This window comes from Cyprinus carpio, chromosome A25 (assembly GCF_018340385.1).
Source record: "Cyprinus carpio isolate SPL01 chromosome A25, ASM1834038v1, whole genome shotgun sequence".
Classification (NCBI taxonomy): Eukaryota; Metazoa; Chordata; class Actinopteri; order Cypriniformes; family Cyprinidae; genus Cyprinus; species Cyprinus carpio.
In genome coordinates, this window is record NC_056596.1 from 17506332 (window position 1) to 17529972 (window position 23641).

General features: G+C 37.1%; 1 protein-coding gene and 1 long non-coding RNA gene across 3 annotated transcripts in view; one reads left to right on the forward strand and one right to left on the reverse strand.

The window, feature by feature from the left end:
• Window positions 1-23641, forward strand: part of LOC122135638 (WW domain-containing oxidoreductase-like) — a 193225-nt gene that overhangs the window by 126560 nt on the left and 43024 nt on the right. The gene's annotated exons all lie outside the window — the stretch shown is intronic.
• Window positions 17111-19244, reverse strand: LOC122135639. The gene is made up of 3 exons (XR_006153636.1): window positions 18773-19244; window positions 18529-18596; window positions 17111-17329 (listed from the first exon to the last, which is right to left on the reverse strand). It is a non-coding gene; the product is annotated as an uncharacterized LOC122135639 (long non-coding RNA).

Genomic DNA, 23641 nt, shown 5'->3' on the forward strand with positions numbered 1-23641 from the left:
TGCTGCTTCACATTTCTGATAGCACAGTGTTGCTGCCAGTGTTTGCTAGTGTACATTTCCCCGTATGAAAGGCCTTGTGGTTGTAAAGTGTGCCACATGCAGTCGGAGCGCTATCGACTGCGGCTGAAGTGTCTCAGCTTGAATCATCCACTTAAGATCAGCGTTCTCATAGAGAGTCACAGCGTCCCTCGGCCCCAGCTCGTTATTACACCATTTAACGAGACGCACAGCACAATGCTGCCGCTCGGGCCTATGGGATCTCTGTGTACATTATCCCTCAGAAGGGCCTCACAGAAGCTGACAGGAGGATGTAATATATCTCAAAACAATGGATCCAGTTTAAGAGGCGTATTGATTCAAAGCTATCGCACCCATCATCATTACCATTATCTGTTGGAGAGATTGTCCGTCCCCGCATTGCCACGCTGAAAACGGTGGATTCGGTCAGAGCCTCGGTGCTCGCCGCTTCCATTCGCTAACCTCCTGCTCTCCTGCACTGTTTTAATAATCCTTAAAGGTGCTGCTCGGGCTTTTAAAAGAAATGAGCTGGGTCTGAGGAGGACTTTAACAGGACAAGAAAGCCATTGAAACGCTGGCTAAACGGCCCCGCTAACGCCCCCGGCCCCTGCGGAGCAGCTCAATACCATTTCCAACCTTTTAACTCACTCAAATTAAGTTTAGGCGTCCTTCAGGATGCCTGACTCTATTCATCCCCCATTTAGGGTCCATTGAAAAGAGCGCCACTCCCTATGCAACGGACTGCTGCGAGCAATACGATATCTATTAGATTACAGTGCCAGCACTTTGCTCTAACGGCTAGCGAGGTGGGCCGCCGCGAGCAGTGATATTGCGGCTTTCATACGGTTTTAGGCGCTTTATGTGAAAGGCTTTTAATATGAGGTTTTCCTAATCTGATTTGTTAAAGAGATCCTTTAGCTAATGTCGTGCATTAGAGAGACAGCTGTGGCGATGTTGAGCGCTTCATTAAAAGAATGGGAAGGCAGTGGTTTGACTGCTTGTTTGCTAACGTGAAACGATGCCGAGGCAGTGGCCTCAAGCCATGCTAAGTAAATATTGTTTATCTAACTGGCGGAACCTGATATGAATTGATATCTTTTGTTGTCACGCTTTTATTATGTTGTCTATCTCTTTGTTACGAAGCGAGCTCACATTGTTTACTCAAGCACTCATGTAAATTAGCCTGTTCTTGTCATAGCCTAGCAGTTAAAGAAATAGTTCACCTACAAATGAAAATCTGATGAAAATTTACTCACCCTCAGACCATCCAAGATGTAGATGAGTTTGTTTCTAATCAGATTTGGAGAAATGTTGTATTCCATCACTTGCTCTCCAATGGATCCTCTGCAGTGAATGGATGCTGTCAAAATGAGAGTCAAGAACCGGATCTGTCTTTAATCACCCAAGAAACACAAGTCAAACACAATTCAAGATTAGCATGGATTAAAAATGGTCGTTTTAGTTTTCAAGAGTGCTTTTTACACTAGAGCTTTTTGCTGAGTCAGAGTCTGGCGCATTTAGGTGGTTCGAAGAAGGTTTTCCGCCTTTCCCTTTCGGTTTCAAAATCTCAACCTACACAGACATCAATATCAGGCTTTTAAAACATGGCCACCATCAGTTGTCCATCCTCTTTATAGGCGGCTTTCAGCATGGCCGTGGAAAAACAGCTTGACTTGACACGGGTGATGGGTGATTTGCAAAGAGGACAAGTGCATTAGAATAAAACCTCAACGGTGATCCTTCAAGCTGTCAGCCATACATATTTCATTATTTTCATAAATCAGCGGGCTGAGATGTCTCCCTCTCTCGCTCTTTCTTGAGCGACAGACTGATGGCCTGTATTCATAACAACCCGTGGCAGAAGGTAAACTGCCTCTGCTCCGGTCATTGTTAAGTGTTAAAGATGATCTCCAGCCATCTCGCTCTTTTTCACACACTCTCCATCTCTGTCTCTTTTCATTGAAGGGCGTTCTTTACAGGTGCATACCTCTGTCCCACATTAGATAAATAGAGTTATTTTAGGGAGACTGTGTATAGGACGTACAGTAGCTTTATTTTCACCTCTGTCATCACAGTTTGTTCTTTTGCTTGTTTACAAAATCATTGGAAACATTTTGTTTGTTCTGTTGTCAACCCTATGTAATTGCCAGTATCATTTTGTTCTAATATTTGTTTACATAATTGTTGCATTTTGTTTTGCTTTGTCTCTTCAGGTAACACTTTACAATAGGGAACACATATTCACTATTAACTATTAAGAGTTTTCCCTGAACAAACTCTTAATTTGCTGCTTGTTAATAGTTAGTAAGGTAGTTGTTAGGTTTAGGTACAGGGTGGATTAGGCATTAATATGTGCTTTATAAGTACTAATAAACAGCCAATATGTTAGTTAATATGCATGCTAATAAGCAATTAATTAATAGTGTGAATTGGTCCTTGAAATAAATTATTACCGTTTACATAATCAACTATAACGAGTTTTATTTGTTGGTAAAATTGTCAGTATTTTTGGTCACACTTTATTTTAACTCTTGTGCATTGTTCAAATTCACTACCCTTTCGTTATGTTCCTGGATGAAAACATCCACTAAATTAAACTGCTGTAAAAATGTATCAGATAAATATTTTTTTATAATTTTTTTGCATAAATCTATTAATCAACCTCAGTCCTGATCCAAACTACCAAATGTTTAAAAAAAAATCCAAGATTTTAATTCTTTAATTACCAAGTTCATAAATGATGTCAATGATTTGAAAAAAAAAAAAAAAAAAAAAAAAAAAAAAATGACATATTTTCAATATATAAAGTGATTGTGGACTGGATTTTTTTTTACCTTTTATCACAGTCTTGGGCATGTCAAAGATTAGTAACAACTATGGCTTTGATGCATTGTTAGTTTTTGTGCAGCATTAGATTTTAATTTTTTCTCCCTCATTTGTTGTTCGTGGCTGTTTTTGCCCCATTGACTTCCATTATAACGACATTTTTTGATTGCAAATCCATGACACCATATAATCAAATATTGCGTACTTGATTGTTTGTGGTTTTCCCCTTTGGTAAGAGGTATAATTTGTTATTTTTACAGTTGATCACTAGGTGGGACCATTAACCCTTTAGATAGGCCTGTGCAAAAAAGGCTTAGTTTCTGGCTTGTATATGGAGTAATATGGAGTATAACAGCAAATTATAGTGTTTGTGTGTGTGTGAGATTCTTGATTGTTGGTGGTTTTCCCTGTTGGGAAGAGGTAACATTTGTTATTTTTTACAGTTGATCACTAGGTGGGACCATTAACCCTTTAGATAGGCCTGTGCAAAAAAAGCTTAGTTTCTGACTTGCATATGGAGTTATATGGAGTATAACAGCAAATTATAGTGTGTGTGTGTGTGTGTGTGTGTGTGTGTGTGTGTGTGTGTGTGTGTGTGTGAGTGAGAGAGAGAGAGTGTGTGTGTGTGTGAGAGAGACCTTTGCGCTCTTACCTTGATGTTTTTGAGAAAATCAAAATGTACACCTCTCTCTCTCAGAACTACATGGAGTAAACAAAAGTGTAATTATGCACCTGCTGCCTTTTAATGGTGGTGATAAGTATAGACTAAACAAAAGCAAAGTACGTGGATTTAAACACTTGCATGCCATCCTGCTGGTCATTTGATGGTGAGGAAGAGCAGCAAGCAACACACGAGAAAGGGCTTGACTTGTACCAAAGTTTTAGAAATGATTATGCAGCTTGACCCCTCCAGCGAGCTGCAGCTTATTTGAAGTTGGTATTGCATTTTGGTTCATATTACATTATGTTCATAAATTTGATGCGAAGTAGATTTTTTTACAGGATTTTAAGGTTTTAAACTGGCTTTACCATTAAGAAAAGACATTATTTTCACACATAGGTTTTACGTACTTTTCACCATCAAAAGGCAGCAGGTGCATAAACACACTTCTTTTTTTATTGTTTACTCCATGTAGTTCTGAGAGCTGAGGTGCATATTTGGATTTTTTCAGATACATCAAGGTAAGTGCACAAAGGTCTCTCTCACACTCTCTTTCTCTCTCTCTCTCTCTCTCTCACACGAACACACACACAAACACTATAATTTGTTGTTATACTCCATATAACTCCATATACAGTACAAGCCAGAAACTAAGCCTTTTTTTTGCCCAGGCCTATCTAAAGGGTTAATGGTCCCACCTAGTGATCAACTGTAAAAAATAACAAATGTTACCTCTTCCCAACAGGGAAAACCACCAACAATCAAGAATCTCACACATACACAAACACTATAATTTGCTGTTATACTCCATATTACTCCATATACAAGCCAGAAACTAAGCCTTTTTTTTGCACAGGCCTGTCTAAAGGGTTAATGGTCCCACCTAGTGATCAACTGTAAAAATAACAAATTTTACCTCTTACCAAAAGGGAAAACCACAAACAATCAAGAATGCATGATTATATTGTGATATGGCTTTGCAATCAAAAAATGTCGTTATAATGGAAGTCAATGGGGCAAAAACAGCCACGAACAACAAATGAGGGAGAAAAAATTTAAATCTAATGCTGCACAAAAACTAACAATGCATCAAAGCCAAAGTTGTTACTAATCTTTGACATGCCCAAGAATGTGATAAAAGGTAAAAAAAATATCCAGTCCACAATCACTTTGATAAAAGGTAAAAAAAATATCCAGTCCACAATTTTTTTCCCCAAATCAGTGACATCATTTTATGAACTTGGTAATTAAAGAGTTAAAATCTTGGATTTTTTTTAACCATTTTGGTAGTTTTGATCAGGACTGAGGTTGATTAATAGATTTATGCAAAAAATTAGAAAAAAATATTTATCTGATACATTTTTACAGCAGTTTAATTTAGTGCATGTTTTCATCCACGAACATAGCGAAAGGGTAGTGAATTTGCCAAAAGTGTATTGTTAAGTTTTTGAAAATTTTCAAAGCATTTTCCCAAAATATGTGTCAAAATAAGATTTGTCACCAAAAATCATTCCATTAGCTGAAACACAGAGAAAGTTGTGGCCAAAATAAGACTCAACTTTACCCCCTAGTGGACGAAAACGTCCCCAACAACACATAAGGGTTAAGGTCCAGTTCTCACTAGATGGCAACGATGATGATGGCTGCCTCCGTGGCATGCTCCACAGTTGTTTTTGTTAGATTGTCATGTCTTTAGTTATATCATTGCAATCAGTTTCACCAGAGACGCATTGCAGGACATTCGGGACCACACATCACCCGATATATTACCGGTTTTTGACTATTCTGATGTTTTGCTGGACATAGTAGTTGGCGGTGCAGCGGCGCTGATCAAGCGCTTCAGGACACGCAAATGGGGGAAGCAAGCTGGCGCCCTTGTGAAGCTCAGGCAGCGCGGATTTCGAATGCCGTTGCCTAGCATCCATCTGCCGAACCTCTGCTCTGTACCCAACAAAATGAAGAAACTTCTTCTGCTCTCCCGGACAAATAAGGATTTCTCACACTCTACTGCTCTGTGTTTCACGGAAACCAGGCTGAATGACACCATACCGGACAGTGTGTTAAATCTGCTGAGTTTCCAGATGTTCAGAGCAGATCACAACACAGAATCAATGGGGAAATCGTGCAGCAATAAACATGCTTTTACATCAACGAAAAGTGGTGTACAGATGTAACAGTGTTAAAGAAGATGTGCTGTCCCGATCTAGAAGTGCTCTTCGTTAACTGCAAGCCGTTCTATTTGCCACGGGAGTTTCACTCGTTCTTTCTTGTGAGTGTTTGCATTTCTCCGCAAGTGCACATGAGCTCAGCTTTACAGAAACTCACTGATCAGATCACAGAGACAGAACAACAACACCCGGACTCTGTTTTAATCATTCTTGGGGACTTTAATAAAGCAAATCTCTCCTTTGAACTGCCAAAATACAGACAGCACATCACATGTCCCACCAAAGACAGTAATATATTTGATCACTGTTACACCACAATAAAGAATGCATATCACTGTTCCATGGTAAGCTTTGGGACTCTTTGATCACTGTTTGGTTCATCTTATACCGACCTACAAGCAGAAACAGAAATCAGCTAAACCTGTATTAAGGACTGTAAAAAGATGGACTAATGAAGCAGAGCGGGATTTAAAAGCTTGTTTTGACCTCACTGATTGGAGTGATTTTGAAGCTGCTGCCACCAATCTGGACGAGCTCACAGAGACTGTAGCATCTTATATCAGTTTCTGTGAAGACGTGCATTCCTACCAGGACTCATTTAACTTACAACAATGACAAACCGTGGTTCACTGCAAAACTCAGACAGCTCCGTTAGGCCAAAGAAGATGCTTACAGGAAGGGGGGCAATGTCTTGTATAAACAGGCCAAATACACACTGGAAAAGTAGATCAGAGTGGCAAAGAGGAATTATTCTGAAAAACTACGGACTCAGTTCACCTACAGTGACTCAGCATCAGTGTGGAAAAGTCTGAAGGAGATCACCAATTACAAGACACCACCCCCCAGCACTGTGGAGAACCAACAACTGATCTGAATGAGTTTTACTGCAGGTTTGAAAAAACACCCCACACCCGCCCTGAACACCTCTCCACATAACCATTCACACCTCCTGCAACCCCCCTCTCCTCCCCCACACCTACACCTCAAATCAGTGAAGACGAGGTGCGCCAGGTCTTCTGGAAGCAGAAGAGAAAAAAAGCACTAGGCCCAGATGGTGTTACACCAGCCTGTCTTAAATCTTGTACTAGCCCCCTTCTTCACACAGATCTTCAACAGATCACTGGAGCTGTAGGAAAGTCTCTTCATGCTTCAGAGGCTCCACCATCATCCCCATCCCAAAGAAATCCAAAATTACAAGACTAAATGACTACAGGCCTGTGGCTCTAACGTCTGTAGTCATGAAGTCATTTGAAAAACTGGTGCTGGCCCACCTGAAGGACAGTATGGCCCCTTGCTGGATCCTCTTCAGTTTGCCTACAGAGCAAACAGGTCTGTGGATGATGCAGTAAACATTGGATTGCATTATGTTCTGCAACATCTAGACAGACCGGGGACTTATTGTGAGGATCCTGTTTGTGGACTTCAGCTCGGCTTTCAACACTATCATCCCAAACCTCCTCCTGCCCAAACTAACTCAGCTGTCTGTGCCCACCTCCGTCTGTCAGTGGATCAACAGCTTTGTTCATTTATAGAATTGTCAGTAATGGTTTTAAGTATTTTTTCTATTTATTCATATCATCAGCGTAACATGTTTTTTTATGCAATCAGTAATGTTTTATTGTCTTCTTTAAGTAATCGTCAGTAGTGTTGTATTTTTTTTGTATTTGTTTACGTTATCTGTAACATTTTGTTTCATCATTAATTTGCATAATCACCACTATCATTGTGTTATTATATTGCCTGTAGTTACAGATTCTCCATGGCGTATAGGCGATTTAGAGAATCATACATGTGTTCTACCCATAATCCAGTGCGTTCAGTTCACTGATGTAGTCTCTGATATGTTTATGGGTTATCATGTATGCCTGACTACTCTTAGTTGTATATTAATCAATAGCAATGTGATTATAGCCTACATTGCCTGTTTGCATTATTAAAATCTGACCAGTGGATTGGTGTACGTTTGCTTTTCAAATTAAATTTGGTGTCAATAATTAATGCAAGGGATTAATGTGTGATCTCTATGCAGGGGTGGCCCTGTACACTCTGATTCAGTATTGACCAGCCGACTGTGTGTGTGTGTGTGTGTGTGTGTGTGTGTGTGTGTGTGTGTGTGTGTGTGTAAATACTTTGCCCTTGAATAGCTTTACTGATTCCCTATAGACCTGTGATCTACATTACGGAAATTTCATCGTAATATCTTCCCAGACCGTATCTCAGACCAGGTCTCATTGCATAGCCTGGTATTCTTTTAGCACTATGAGGTGAAATTGGAAATAAAACTATTGGAGAACCAAGCAAATGCTGTTGTGGTAATCGTTCAGTATCATGGTATATATTAAAGTACTATGATATTACCGTGGTACTGCCACATTACTTTCTTTTTAGAGAAGTTTGGGATTTGACTTTGTCCATGAGAATCTCTTTCACAGAAACCTTGAGAGTTGTCTCACTTGTGCACTTGGCAAAGTCAAGGCCAAGGAGTGTGAGGAAGTTCCTGGATTGTGGTGTGTTCATACACATGTGTTTGTGTACGGTGTGTGTGTGTGAATGTCTCTGTGGTAGAGACCTAATCTTACCTACTATCATTTCCTGAATGACCTCTGCTTTCAGTGCATGATGAATTATATTCTGCACATAGACATTAATTTTCCTGAACAAGAGGGCAAACTAAAAGAAAAAAAAAAAAAACTTTGCTAGTGGAATATATTGGTGCAAAGGTAATTTTGTAAAAACAACAGTTGTGAAAAGCGACATGAACTTCATTTTCACATAACCTTTTTCGAGGTTTATTGTGGATGTAATAGGATTTGATGTCAACCTTTTGGTATTGCCAAATCATAAGACGACTTATGTACATAATGTTTTTAAAACATATATCTAGTTTCAGAACTGATTATAATGATTTTTTTTATTATTATTAAAAAAACATTTTTAAAGGGATAGTTCAATGGAGGGACAAAAATCTCAAGTTTCTTTAAAAAGATCTTTCTTTGTGTTTGGAAGATGAACAGTTCTCTTATGGGTTTGGAATGACATTTGACTAAACTTTCATTTTTGGATGAATTAAATTTTAGTTTTGGTGGCTCTTTTCTAAATCTAAACATTTGTCAAATGCACACATACATGTACACTTTTTATTGGTTTAATTGTAAAGGAAGGCATTTCATGTATGGCAAAATAACTTCACACGCCAACACACACACTCTCACACGCATATACACTTTGGGAGTATTAACATAAATACAGCACATTAACACTTGTTCCTCCCTGTCAGCATATGAATTAAGATTGGAGGTGCCCCGTGGAGGTTTAGCCCCGATACTAATTAAGCCACGGTAATTAGATGTGGACTATCCTCTCATGTGCCTGCTCAGCTCTGTACGGTGCAGCGGGAGAGACTCAGGTAAAGCCTCACCGGCATCAGAAACTCAAACAGCATTGCACCGATATTTTCAACTTACAGTGAGACAAACAGAAGCGTGTTTGAAGTAAAGTAGCTACATTTATTGTGGAAGTTCAACAGGCATAAATCGATTCAAGCAATCATGTTTGAAATCTGCAACTGTTTTAAGTAGTGTTAATTACGTTAAAGAAACTATGATGAGAAATATTAATCGAAGACTTTTTTTTCTACCCATGACTAAGACAATGTAGAATGCACTTAAAACATCGACAGACATGTAAATTGGAGTTTAGATATTCTGCTCAAATGAAAGTGTCATACAGGCAGTCTGTGTTCCTTACCATGACTGTTTGTGCATAAATTTGCAATCAAACATTTTTAGTGACACAGTTTAATAAATCCAAACATGGATTTGGACTATATCATGGTTGCTGAACAGCCTTTTTTGTTGTTTTTCTATTCAATTAATTGTGAATCGAAATTATAATTTGAAATTATTGGAATTAACACTTATTTACAATTTAGAAAATATATATATATATATATATATATATATATATATATATATATATATAAATATATATATATATATATATATATATATATATATATATATATATATATATATATATATATATATATATATATATATAATTAATTATTTTTTTTTTTTTTTTTTTTTTTTTACAGTGTACTATTTTTTTTTTTTTACTATGGTGTAACTCTCCAAGTTAGTCCACATGTTGTATGTTTTGTTGTGGAAGAAAGAAGAAAAAAGGAGAAAGCGCTCTGTTCAGGACAGGGCTGGTCTCATCCCAGGTGACTGGACTCTGGCCGAAGCCTGTCGCCACTGAGACAAAGACAGTAAGAGCGAGGTGTCTCCACTGCGCTCCGGTGCCCTGCTGTAGACACAGCGTCTGGCTCACCTCCACCGAGACAGATCTGAGAGAGACAGATCCAACCGTCTGGACACTTCACGAGGAGAACTCAGTGCTAATGCAGGGATTTTCTGTGGAGCTGTTCAAACGCTTTAGCATTCCTCTATGCTGCTTTTCCATTGTTTTTCTAAGTAAACGTGAGCTAGACATGTTTGACCACTGCGCTCATGTCTTTTCTAGCATCTCGCAGCATTCTAAAAAAACAAAGCTTAAGTTAAAATAAATTCAGCTTCTCTAGACCTTGACTTTTTTTTTCACTACCCTGTGTCTCACGTTTTAAATGCAAAAAACGCGCTCTCTGTGAATGGCCACTTGTTTTGTTTGATTTGATTTTGTTTAGCTTTTTTATTGTTTAGTTTTGCTGTATTTTTTTGTTTTGTTTTTGTTTTTTTGCTTTGCTTTTTTTCACATAACTTTTTAGTTGTTTTGCTGTGCGTTGCTTTTTTGTTTTGCTTCACATCAGTTTTTTTTTTTGGTATTGCTTAGTTTTGATGTTTTTTGTTTGTTTTTTTCTTGGATTTTCTTCCTTTTAGCTTGTTTTGCTTTTGGATTGTTTCACTTAATTTTTTGTTTCGTATTGATATTTTTGTTTTGCTTTGCTTTTTTTTCTTCACATCACTTTTCTTTGTTAGTTTTTGCTTTGTTTTGTTTTTTGTTTCACCTTACTTTCTTTTCTTTGCTATTTTTTGCATCACTTCCCTTCACTTCATCACTGTTTTGTTTTTGTTTTGCTTTGCTTTTATTGCTTTGCTTCACATCCATTTTTTCTGGAATTGCTTATTTTTGATGGTTTTTTTTTTGTTTGTTTTTCTTGGATTTTTTTTCTTTTTGCTTGTTTTGCTTTTGTTTTGTTTCATTTATTTATTTTTTTGTTTTGCATTGATATTTTTGTTTTGCTTTGCCTTTTTCTTCGCATCACTTTTGTTAGTTTTTGCTTTGCTTGTTTTGTTTTTTGTTTCACTTTACTTTCTTTTTTTGCATCACTTCATTTCATCACTGTTTTTTTTTTGTCTTGTTTTGTTTTGCTTTGGTTTGCTTTTTTATTTGCTTTTGCTTTGCTTTTCTTGCTTTGCTTTCAATGTTTATTTCCACATTATACACCAGAGCAATATCTCTGTCTTCAGGGACTCCTGTGGGCCATTGGAACAGGTGTTTAAATTGACACTTCCTGCACTTTCTTATTTAATATCTCTTACTTTGCTGTCCATCATGTTAATTCCTTGATTTACTTCGGTCATGAACAAAAACCAGATGATAACGTCAGTGAAGAAAATTATTAGATTATAGTGACAAAGAATGACAACAATTATTGAAAAAAGTAAAGTATTATAGGACCAAGAAAAGATTAAAACATTTTATCTTAAAAAAAAATTATAATAATAAAAAAAAAAAATTCAATCCTGTAAATTTCTCCTTGATCTTCAGTTGTATGTCGGGAAAAACCCATCGCCTCCAAACACAGTTCTTGTGCGGTGGACCCACTCAAAAGAGATGCATCACTTCCAAACAGAGCAAATGGAAATGTAGCCTGTTATATTTCCAAGACATTATTATTTCATGTTGGCTGGGGTGTGTGTGGGAATCTCATTCGCCTCCATTACCTGAAGTCTCAGTGGAGCAAACTAATTTCCCACCTGCCCAGCGTCGGGGATCACCTGCATTTAGCCTTGGAATGGAGATTGGGATTGTTTCCACATCTCTCATGTTACGATTTTTCCCTGTTTGTTCTGTTTGTCCTTTGCACCGACGCGTTTAATAGCCTATAGCGGTGCGTGTAGACCAAGAGCATGTGTTATTAATATCAGAGGGAGAAAAGGACACTGGGTAATTGAGTGTTTGTTGATTATGTGGCGGCTTTTTGCTTATACAAGTTCCCCTCTCGCTTTCTCCTCCTTGTTTATGTATATGCGTGTGTGTGTGTGTGTGTGTGGGCCCCAGAGAGCCCGACTCGAGCCCTAGTTCCTGTGATACTGCATCATTGCTTAGCAGTGAACAGAGAGTACTTGTTTGGATGTCAATAGCAGGTGAGACGGAGGTGTGTGTGTGTGTGTAGAGGTGGGAACAGAAGCCTTTGGAATAGATTTATGAAATGAAGCATTTCGCTTGGCATTATCTCCCTCATCCAGCCACACCTTACATAAATCACAGCACAGCCGCACACAATGGGACATTTGTTATTACCTCGTTGTCTCACTCTCGCTCTCTCTTTCAAACTCTCCTTCTCTCTCTGCTCTCTCTTTACGGGGCCGTCTGAATGCAGTGTGTAGATTTGTGCAGCCTTCTCTCTTTAGAAATACTTCTTGTGTCTCGCATCCTTTATTAAAGTCCCCCGGAGTCACGCTGGAAAAAAACAGCTCTTTCATGTAAATTTTTAAAACTGTACCATTTGGATTAATATAAGTGTTGTAATTTATACACACCAGTATGATTCATGAATCCAGACTAGTTTTTTAAACCAGATCACCAGATTCATTAAAAAATATCTGAAGTCATGATGAAGTCATGAAGATGCAAAACAGTTGGACTGGTCAGATTCGCAAAAGAATCATTAAGGCTGGTTTTGTGAACCAGATTAAGTGATTCATTGAAAACATCTGTTTAAAAAGAATGTTTTATTCACAAATTGGTCATTTGTCTTATTTGAGCTAATAGATGCAGCAAAGAGTTCAACTTGAGAATGAATCCATACCGGGTTTGTGAGCCATATCACCAGATTCATTGAAAAGATGCTATTCAAATAAATGATTAATTCCCAAACTCATCTCATGTACTCTTGTTTGCGTCAAAGAGAGCATTTGAGTGAATCTAACGGCTGATCATGACCATAATTGACTTATAAAAGAAAACTGACTAGAATAGATTTGATGCAATCTCTTTTTTTTATTCAACACCTGAATGCTTATGTTTTGGTATGAATTGCTTTCTGACATATTTCAGAGTGCAGTGAGCTTGTGTAGCGAGAAGCATCTGTGTTCATGTTCTTTCCTGAAGTATGTTTATGGCCTTAGCCGCTTCTGAGATTGAGGTGGATGATTTTGAAGATGCAGGAATGAAAATATATGACCTTGCTTCGTTCAGAAGAGGATTTTCTGGCAGATAAGGGTCAATGTTTAGGTGGAGACTGAGTAAAGCTGTGTGTGTGTGTGTGTGTGGTTGTGTGTGTGTGTGTGTGTGTGTGTGTGTGTGTGTGTGTGTGTGTGTGTGTGTGTAAGCAGAACTGGAGTGTGTGCCTAAGGGAAGCAGGCTCTGTGCCACCATGCCAACTGTTGTCCCACAGGCGGACCATGCATCGTCTGTGTGTGTGTGTGTGTGTGTTGCAGAAGTGTCTCTTTGCCCAGGGCCATTGTCCTTCAACTCTGGCATCTGTCTTTAGCTTCCCTACTGTACAACAGGTCAAGGTTGTCATCATTGGTTGTTTTCTTTTTCTTATTAAAAAAATGTTATATATAGTTTTATTTTTTATTTATTTATTTGTTTATTTTTTCTTTAATGAAATATAATACACAATTCTGGGTAGTCCATTACTGAATACAAATTCAAAATGTAGTTAGTAACATAATCTATTACATTAAACATTTTATGTATTATAATCAGACTAATTTTTAATTACTTTTAGATTACTTTTAACTTAACCTATTTACTACATACAAAGAGTAAAAGAGAGAGAAAATGTGTTCCATTCTTTGTTATTAACCACATGAAGTGTATTAAACATGACATTGTCATGCTTTTTGAAGGAACTGCATGTTTCATAAATTTATGAAAAGCTAATAAAAACAATAAATAAGTCAATAAAAACAAAATTTACTAAAAAAAAAAGATGAAATATTTTCTTTGTTTATGGAGTGTGACTACTCAGATTTAACCGCCTGACTGTTGTCCAGTCTCTGTGTGCAGTTCCACAAAACTGGAAGGCTTCCAGACATTTATAAGCGATGGGCTTTTTTTAGAAAGTACAATGTAAAAAAAAAAATATAATAATAATAATAAAAAAAAATAATTAGGGAGAATCAATGATTTATAAATAATTTACTGCAATTTTGTAAATATTGAGTTATCATGTAAAAATTTAGTCTTAGTATTTTAAAAGATAATATAATCTAATTAGAATTTAATTTAATAGAATTTAATTAGTATTTAATTTTGGAATCTGATTCATCCACACATAATCAGTTACCACCCAGAACTATTATCATCGTATGTATAAATGTCTGTATATATTTATGTGTATATGTGTTTATTTATTTATTTATTTTGGGAGACCGAGGATGTCTCTCTCTCTCTCTCTCTCTCTCTCTCTCTCTCCGTCAGTGATAGTGTGATAGTGGATGAGTAATTCAGACTTAGGTCTGTTGGCAGGAGTGATAAATGGGTGATGAGAAGGTACCGGCCGGCTCTCTCAGAGGAGCAGACCAGCAGAGGCCTCTCTCACGCGTGTCTCTATTCCCCCGCGCTGACAGAGCTGCCGCTCGCCCCTCTGACCCGCTGTAGGGCGCATTGGCGACCCCTGTGCTGTGGTTTGAGGGCTGGATGAGCAGAGGATGCAGGGTGGTCCTGCTCAGATGTCAAGTACTTCCTTTAGAGAATAAAGAAATGGAAACGAGTCTTATTATGTTCTTGCAGTAGTTTGTGCTGATTGGTCTTGTTTAGTTGTAAAATCATTTGTGATGAATGGTGAGGTGAATTTGTTGTTGTCAGCCTGAGTTGTTGTAGAAAACTGAATGTGAATAGACAGTGAATGATGCATGTTAGCTGGTCTCCAGTGAGAACATTAGTGTCTCTTAGCACGGCATTATGGGAAAAACATAGAAGATGACTTTCACCTGCTCTGGCTCCCTACCGTACATTCACATAATTCAAAGAGGCTATTTCTTACTGTACTGTATTGTACTGTTGTAAGACATTAGTAACAATTATATTTAGATTCATAATAATAGTGCTGTAAATCTTTAAAAAAAAATAATAATTTTGGTTAATGACTTAATTTACGGTGATTATCTACATTTTAATGTCCATTTCTTAATACATTCTTCAGTTCTCCTCATACTAAAGTTATTAAAAACCCTTGATAGATAGATAGATAGATAGATAGATAGATAGATAGATAGATAGATAGACAGATAGATATATGGATAGATAGATGGATAGATGGATAGACAGACAGACAGACGGATAGATAGATAGATGGATAGATGGATAGATAGATAGATGGATAGATGGATAGATAGATAGATAGATGGATAGATAGATAGATAGATAGATAGATAGATAGATAGATAGATAGATAGATAGATAGATAGATAGATAGATAGATAGATAGATAGATAGATAGATAGATAGATAGATAGACAGACAGACGGATGGATAGATAGACAGACAGACAGACAGATAGATAGATAGATAGATAGATAGATAGATAGATAGATAGATAGATAGATAGATAGATAGATAGATGGATAGATGGATATAGAGCTAGAGTGCTAGAGCTATGATACATTTTCATAAGAATTTTGAATATTTATTATATTTGTATAATTTTATAACTTATTAGTTTTATGATTTATTATCATGATGTTTATTGAATATTCATATTTATAAAGAAATAATTATAATAATATATATATATTTTTTTATATTTATTGAATGTTTAGAAATATTTTAAATAATTTACCCTATCTCTTTCCCCCCCACTTTTTTTCCTGGACATTGCCTCGCCATCTACATTAAGGTAAGACATGTTTTTGTTGTTGTTTTTGGCTTTTCAAATTTATCTGCAATTCATCTTACAAATCATCTACAAATTACATTTTAAAAACAGTAATCTTTACATATTTAGTTAATAAAAAATGACTGTTTAGATTATATACTACATTATACTATTTACTTTCTGTCTAATAACATTGTCTTTTACACCAGGGTGCAAATAGCATCTGCCATTTGTGCATATAAATATACAAATTGCAAATATCTGAATATACTTAAAAAAAAAAGTTGGCTATGAATTAAACATAGACACTACATCACTCCATACAGCTTATATTTTGCCATCTCTCCTCATCTTCCTGTAAATGAGACAACTCAAGCCAGCCCCTCTCTAAATATGTCCTGGGGCGTACAGTCAAAACTGAGAAATATCTCATTTAAAACACTCCCACTCTCTATTTCAGCTCTTCTATGTAATACTGTAAAAGCTTTGATATAAATGCTCTGATGGGGAAGTTTGCTGTGACTAGTTGCCTGAACTCATAACCAGCAGCGCCTGGTCTGTAGGGGGAGGGTTAGCGGGTGTTCGGCATATCGCTGATGATAAGAGCCTGTACTAGAGTTAATACTGAAGATCAGCACACGTTTGAAGTAGAAATGACGGACTCAGACCCGGGCGATTAAAACACAGTCAAAAGAACTGAGAGAAGTCTGACTCTGATTAAACCTAGCACAGAAAAACACCAGCAGAGCTAAATTCACATCTGCAGCACATGCACACACACACACACTGAGAGCATTAGCATCGCTCACAAGCGGAGCTACTAATACAACATACACAAAATCTGAAGCTTGGTCTGTTGTTGCATTGATTAGGTGAGTTTTGGTTTGTAACTAATGCCAAAAACATACTTAATGCAAATACACAAGCATAGACACTTGGACATAGCATAAGCATTTTTTTAAGCTATGTGTTTCATACTAATTTCCTTTGAGTTTTTAGAAAACAGTTTGCTAAGCTGCTTAATAAGGTCTACAGCTACCTCAATAATTACAGATTGGACAATAATTGTAGTCCTTATATAAAGTAGTGACTTGTTAGCAACTTTCCAGGTTGGCCTTCAAATTGATGTAAACGGCTGAACCGCTATATTCAGGTAGCTATAAACATGTTATTGAAATATAACTTGTTCAGTGAGATTCTCTTCAAACTATTGCACTGCAATCAAAGTACTTGACCTGAATTGCACTTAATTAATCAAAAAAATTAAGGGTGGAATGTTGGGCACTTAATGTTCGATGCTTCTTTATCGTATTAGAGGGGGTGGGGCTATCAAAATTTGGCACTGGATAACAAAATAACCTCTTGCAGTTACAGTATTTAATGACATGTATTCAAACAAACAGTGAACACTATTAACAGCTATGATTATATGTTGTGATCAAACTTATAGGAAAATTTGGTAGTTTTGTATGTTGGTTGGCATGATCTGAGGTCCTCTGAGGGGTTGGCATCATCTCTTCTTCTTGCTTGGTCATCTCAGATCTTCGTATGGGCTGGATCCAGACTGAAGCTAGTGTTATTCCTAGTTACCTCAGGATTCCCATCCTGTGTCAGAAACAGAGAAGCAAATAGACAAAAAAAAAATTGCATAACTGCTGTTCAAACCAACAAAAAAAATGTAATCATACCAACCAAAGACTGATAATGTGAATTTTGATCATGGATTGTTGGGTGATAGAAGACTGGTTAGGTAAGCAAGAGCTAAACCATTTAGGGCATTGTCAGTAAGTAGTAATATTTTGTAACTGATATGGACGGTAAAATTGGGGTAATATGATCATATTTTCTTGAACTGGTAAGGACTCTAGCCACTGCATTTTGGTCTACCTGTAGCTTGGTCATTGAAGATGCAGTACTCCTCCTAGCAGTGCATTACAATAGTCCAGTCTAGAGGTCATGAATGCATGAACTAGCTTTTCTGCATCAGAAACAGGTAACGTTCTATATCTTGGCGATGTTTCTAAGATGGAAGAATGCTGTTTCTGTAACATGTGTTACAGATTATTAAAAGACAAGTTGCTGTCTAATATAACACCCAAGTTTTTAACTGTAGAAAAAGTAACAGTACATCCATCTAGATGCAAATTGTAATCTAAGAGATTACATCAGTAAGATCAATTCCATGCAATATAATTAAATCATTTGTATTATCAACGTGAATGTTAAAGACTCCAACAATTAGTGGTTTATCAACATTAACCAATAGGTCCGAGAGGAAATCTGCAAATTCTTTTAGAAAATCTGCATATGGCCCTGGTGGTCTATGGTAGCCAGATCAAGAGATAGATGAGATTTTTTCTGCATATCTGACAGTGTTTTCTGATTAACACTGAGAATATCTCTGTAAATTGTTGCAACACTGCCACCATGACCAATTCAACGGGGATCATGAACATATCACTAGGTTGGTGGAGTGGACTTATTTAGACCAATATAGTCATTTGGTTTAAGCAAGGTTTCAGTCAAGCAGAATACATCAAAACCATTACCATTTCATTTACAATAAATGCTTTGTGTGCGAGTGATCTAATGTTTAGGTGTCCAAGCTTAATTTTTTTTTTTATTTTGCGTTTTTCTGGTTTAAGCATGACCAGATGTTTTCTAGATTCTGCATTAAATTTATATTTTGATCTCAAAATTTGGGGAACAGACACAGACTTTATAGATTGGACAACACAAGTATTTCTGTCATTTAAGTGGTTAGAACAAAAGCCATCACAGCAGTTATTTGAGATTTGACTTACTAGTCATATGGAGCGTAGCGTCCTGGAGATGTCGTCCGACAGGAGTTCCGCCATCAGCACAGAAGAGGCTAGGATGTTCCCAGAAAAGATTCCAATTATTACCAAAGAGCAGTTTCTATTCTTTACACCATGACAATAACCATTTATATAGGGCAAACAGTCTAGTGAATCTTTCATGTCCTTGTCGATACGTGGCAAGCGGTCCTGATATGATGATCCTCGTCGAGGGCAATGTTTTGCTTACCATCTCGATGAGGCTCCTGAAGTCCCTATTCAGAATCTCTGTCTGCTGCAGCTTGATGTCGTTCACCCCCGCGTGAAGCATGACCGTTCTGATGCTCTCATCGCCCTTCAGGATTGAATGTATCTGTGCAGAAACATTGAGAATATGAGCGTGAACAGTAAGTGTGCACCTTTCCTTTAGCTGAGGTAGTGAGGATGTGCCGGACGATGGATTCTTTGATGACCACAGTGTCGCGTTCCGTCTCACGAAGGGAAGCAATGCGGTTCTGGGTGGAGATCTCAAAGACTGGAGGTGGTGGAGGGGGAGAAGTTCTCTCCGGGGCCCGGCTCTTGCCTTCCACTGCTGGTGCACCCAGTGTCCATGGTGTCCCGTCGCCGGAGTAAAGGAGACTTGGGAACACCGCATCCTGGGTGCATGGGGCCTGTGCAGAGAAACACACGGAATACAGGTGGTAGGAATAACATTGCACCATAAACTTACCTCGGACCTGAGTGTCAGCCAGGGATGTTTCCATTGTGGCTCTCCGCTCTCACAGCTGGGTCTTCTTCACTAGTAGTTTGTGGATCTGCTTCTCTACAGCCTTCAGCTCCAGCTGCACTCAGTACAGCTCGTACGTGTCCTCACCTGGACTCAAAGGTAGACACATATCCACCATTAGAGCAAGTAAAACAGTGATAATGTGTGTGAATAGAGTGTAAGCAATGTGAGATTAGCAGCAAACAAGCTGGCGATGCCAACGAGCTATAAGCTAGTAGCGGATTCGGGAAAACAAAATAAAACTAGTGCTAACAAAGTGCTTCGATTGTTTATGCTGTAGAATACGATAAGGGAAATGTTCACTTGTTAAAGAAACAAAAAGGATGGTGTATAAAATTTATTTTAAGAAAAAAAATAGATGATAAAGAATTAACTTGAAGGAGCTCCAAACTTAAACCACACAGCAGCAACAAACACAAAGTCAAATGACATGGTCTCTATGAAAGAAAAAAAAATGTTGCCTTATAATTTAGCCAAAGCTATTCTTTGAAGGAAGCACTACATTGTTTTCTACCTTTTAGAGCAGACTTCACATCATTCCAGACGTGCTTTTCCAGAAGTATTAGACTAGTGTTGGACTGCAAGAAGATCCAGTTCCTTCTAATTTTGTCATTTATCTCTGCACATCTTTCCCATACTCTTAACAGGCCTCTCTGCTAAAGCAGAAATCTTTATAGTCTCATGTAGAAATTCATCCTGGGTTAAATTCTTCATTAAGAAAGAATATATCCTGATGTTATTGCAGTGAAAATCACTACTGACTAAGCCCTTAATAACACCAAAATGTTTCTTCTTTCTTTCTTTATTTCTTTCCCTCCTTTTTCTTTCCCTCTTTCTTTCTTTCGTTCTTTCACTCCAGAAATTCAACATTTAATAGTAATACGATACCCTGTTTGCTTTTAGTCTCAAAGATTGGATACAAAGTGAAACAATTGTTAAAGGCTTGTGCACAGAAATTCATAAGCCATATTTTGCAGGCATCTCGTCTCAGGGCTGTCAGTGTTGGTCTGAATGGCTTCTTTAGGCCCAGCGGGTGGCTCTGTTATGCCTGACTGCCTTTACAATGTTTCTGTGAGTGAGTGTGATCTAATGCCATGCTCAGTACTGTGCCATACACTCTGACAGCAGTTTAACCTCTGCATCTGGAAACACTGTGTGTGTGTGTGTGTGTGTGTGTGTGTGTGTGTGTGTGTGTGTGTGTGTGTGTGTGTGTGTGTGTGCGCGTGCACGTGCTTGTACAGCATGTGTGTACTGTAAATGCAGATAAACAAACTACAATTCCAGAATGCATTTTTGCATTAGTGTAATCTAAAATAAGCGCTCACCTTCACTTCACTTGTTTCTGACTCTACAAATGACACAGGACAAATATACTCTGAATGGCTTCATTAAACTGACCATTCCTCTTGTATTGTGGACCTTTATATCTTGTGTTTTCTAGTTGAAAAGTCTTTTAATCTTTTTTCATCAACTGCTCACACGATACCTCAACATTTTTATTAGTCAGGTTTATGATATTTTAAAATATACAGTTTCTTCCATCCATTCATTTTTTAGATTTTCTTGATGAAAAAAAAAATAATACTCATAAAATGAATGAATGAATGAATGGCTAATGAAAGCTGTTTTAGTTTTTTAATGAATAGTGTCACCTTGTGAACGCGGTCATGTTAAGATGCCAAATACTATGATTTTATTATCTTTACTTCCATGTTAAGTGCTCAAATTTATCATGCATGACTAAGATAAACAGTTTTTGACTGATAATGTTTGTGTGATGTTACATCCACACCACTAGCAGTCAGTATCTAAGAGGGTGTACTTTTAAAAAAATATTAGTTATTGGTAGGGTGGAGTGTATAGTTATGTATGTATGTATGAATGTATGTAAGTAATAAGCCAACACTAGTTTTAATAAACTATTTAATGTTATTTCAGTTAACTAAAACCCAAACTGATACCATAAAATATATTGTAAAAAAAAAAAAAAAAAAAAAATGAAATAAAATAAAAAAGAAAATAAAAACTTGAAACTTTTTTTCCCAGCTAGTTTTCAAGTTTTTTCATTTGTTTAGTTTAAGTTCATGTACTAAAATGACTAAATCTGAAATAAACATGAATAAAAACTATATAAACATTTAAATAAAACAAAAATGTATAAAAAATGACAAACACAACAAAATTACCAAAACTTCAACTAAAATTAAAATGAGAAAGAAAAATATAAAAAAAAATATTAATATTAGTAAAACTAAGTATCTTGATGCTAAATCAACACTAACACTATTACAGTATTTATTAGTATTTTGAATTACGTTTTAGATTTTGAATTAACTGTTTGATTTTACTGTAAGTTTTAATAATTTTATGTGCTTTTGTTTATTAGTTTAGTTTCTGTATTAGTTATTTTAATTATATTTAACTTTTAGTATCAGTTTTATTGCATCAACTTCAAACTTATTTCAGCTGGCTGCCAAGAAAATGTTTTTTTTTTTTTTTTCATCTAATATTTATATGTAATTTAATTTGAGCTTTGTTTCAATTACCAAAATGTAAATAAAGCTTAAATAAAGGGGGACTTTCTCATTCCAGAGAACCTTTAATCAATATTTTTGGTCTTTTTATTTTATATTTCTAATTTTAAATGCATGTATCTGATTAAAAAAGAAAAAAAAAAAAAGAAAAAGAATTTTGCTGGGACCTCAGACTATCAGGGGCCCAAGAGTGCTAAAGGAAGCTGAACACTGTATAGTGTGAACTGAGCACTCTAGGGCCCCGGGACCCTCAATCTGAATGCTTTAACCTGAAGACTAGAGGCCTTATTATTTCTAATGAACTAATATTAGCACATTTCTTGATTTAGACATAATAAGCTATATCTTGTGTCTCAAAATGCTGCTCTACCTCTATTATAGAAGAGACTGACAGCATATAAGAGTGACAAAATATCTGACTGCCCATGTCCGGTCTGGCGGTACCACAACAGATGAAGTCATCCAAGTGGGCAGTGGCTCGGCTAATGAGCCTGATAGCTGACCAGCCGGACACACACACACACACACACACACACTCGTCCCCGCTCGGCTACATATGCTCACACACCTGGCCCGCATCGTTACCTGTTTACAAATGACCAGCAATTTTCTGCTTGGTTCAGCAGCAACTGTTCTCGTCCCTGGTGTCATCATTAGGGTTTGTGAGTTCATGTTTGGTTATTATGCCTGTCTCTAGTGTTTTGTCCCTCTTGTTTTGTACATATAATCACGGCCTTTCCCCCTCTCTCCACCACCTTTTCTGCTAAATTATGCACTCTGGGCCACATTTCTCCAACACGGCATTTGCATGCTTTATTTGGAGGAATGCCACGTGTGTACGTGTGCAAACGTGTGTTGGTGCGAGCGTGGGTGTGTGTTTGTAATTACGGAAACAATAGCTCTTGTTCCGAAACGTAGCACCTCGCTACCTACTGCCTACGTAGAAGGCATCACATTCACCTCATAAGTGACTGATTTGGAGCGTTCTACGTAGGCAGCAACTCTTTACAGCTCTTACTATAAATAGTGCTCTGCACAGGAGAGAGACTCAGTGTTAGCATCTTGCTAAGTATATAATAATCTAATAAGTGAAAAAAATTCCGTCAAACTATTTTTAGCAAAACATTTCAGTATTGCATGAAAGATTATTTTATTTGTAAATGATGTGATCACATTTTATTATAAATGAATAAATAAATAAATATGGATTCAAAAATAGATGTTACAAACAAACTCCAAATGAACTTGTTTTGGCCAGATTTTGTTCGAAATGTCGCTCCCTTTTTTTCTTTGATTTTGCTTGAATTAAATCAAGTCCTCTATTTGTCACTTACTCAGAAATATATTTTTCTCCTGCCTAGTTTGTCTTGGATTTACTCTGGAATTGCGTGTTTCTTAAAGTGCTACCTATTGTGCAGCTCACAAGGTTTTGACAGGGCAAAAATATGAATCTAAGTGCTTGCAAGTGAGCGTGTGTTTTTTTTGTTGATGGTTTTTTTTTTTGATATCATGTGCACAGAGAGTTTTTTTTTTTGTTGTTGATATGCTGGAGGGTGGTGTTTCTCTTTATAGTAAACACAGTAGTAGTGCGATCCATGTACACAGAGGCCATTTACAGTGCATCAATGCTATTGCACTCGGCCCGTCATATATATCTCCTGAGCGTGACACCTGCTTTAACGCTTCACAGTGCGGCGGCCCACATGCACGCCTGCTAAACTAACAGGGACAATGTTCAGGGGCTTTTCAGTGCTTCCAGTCATGACAGAAAGGGTGGTGGATGAAATATGGAGACGGG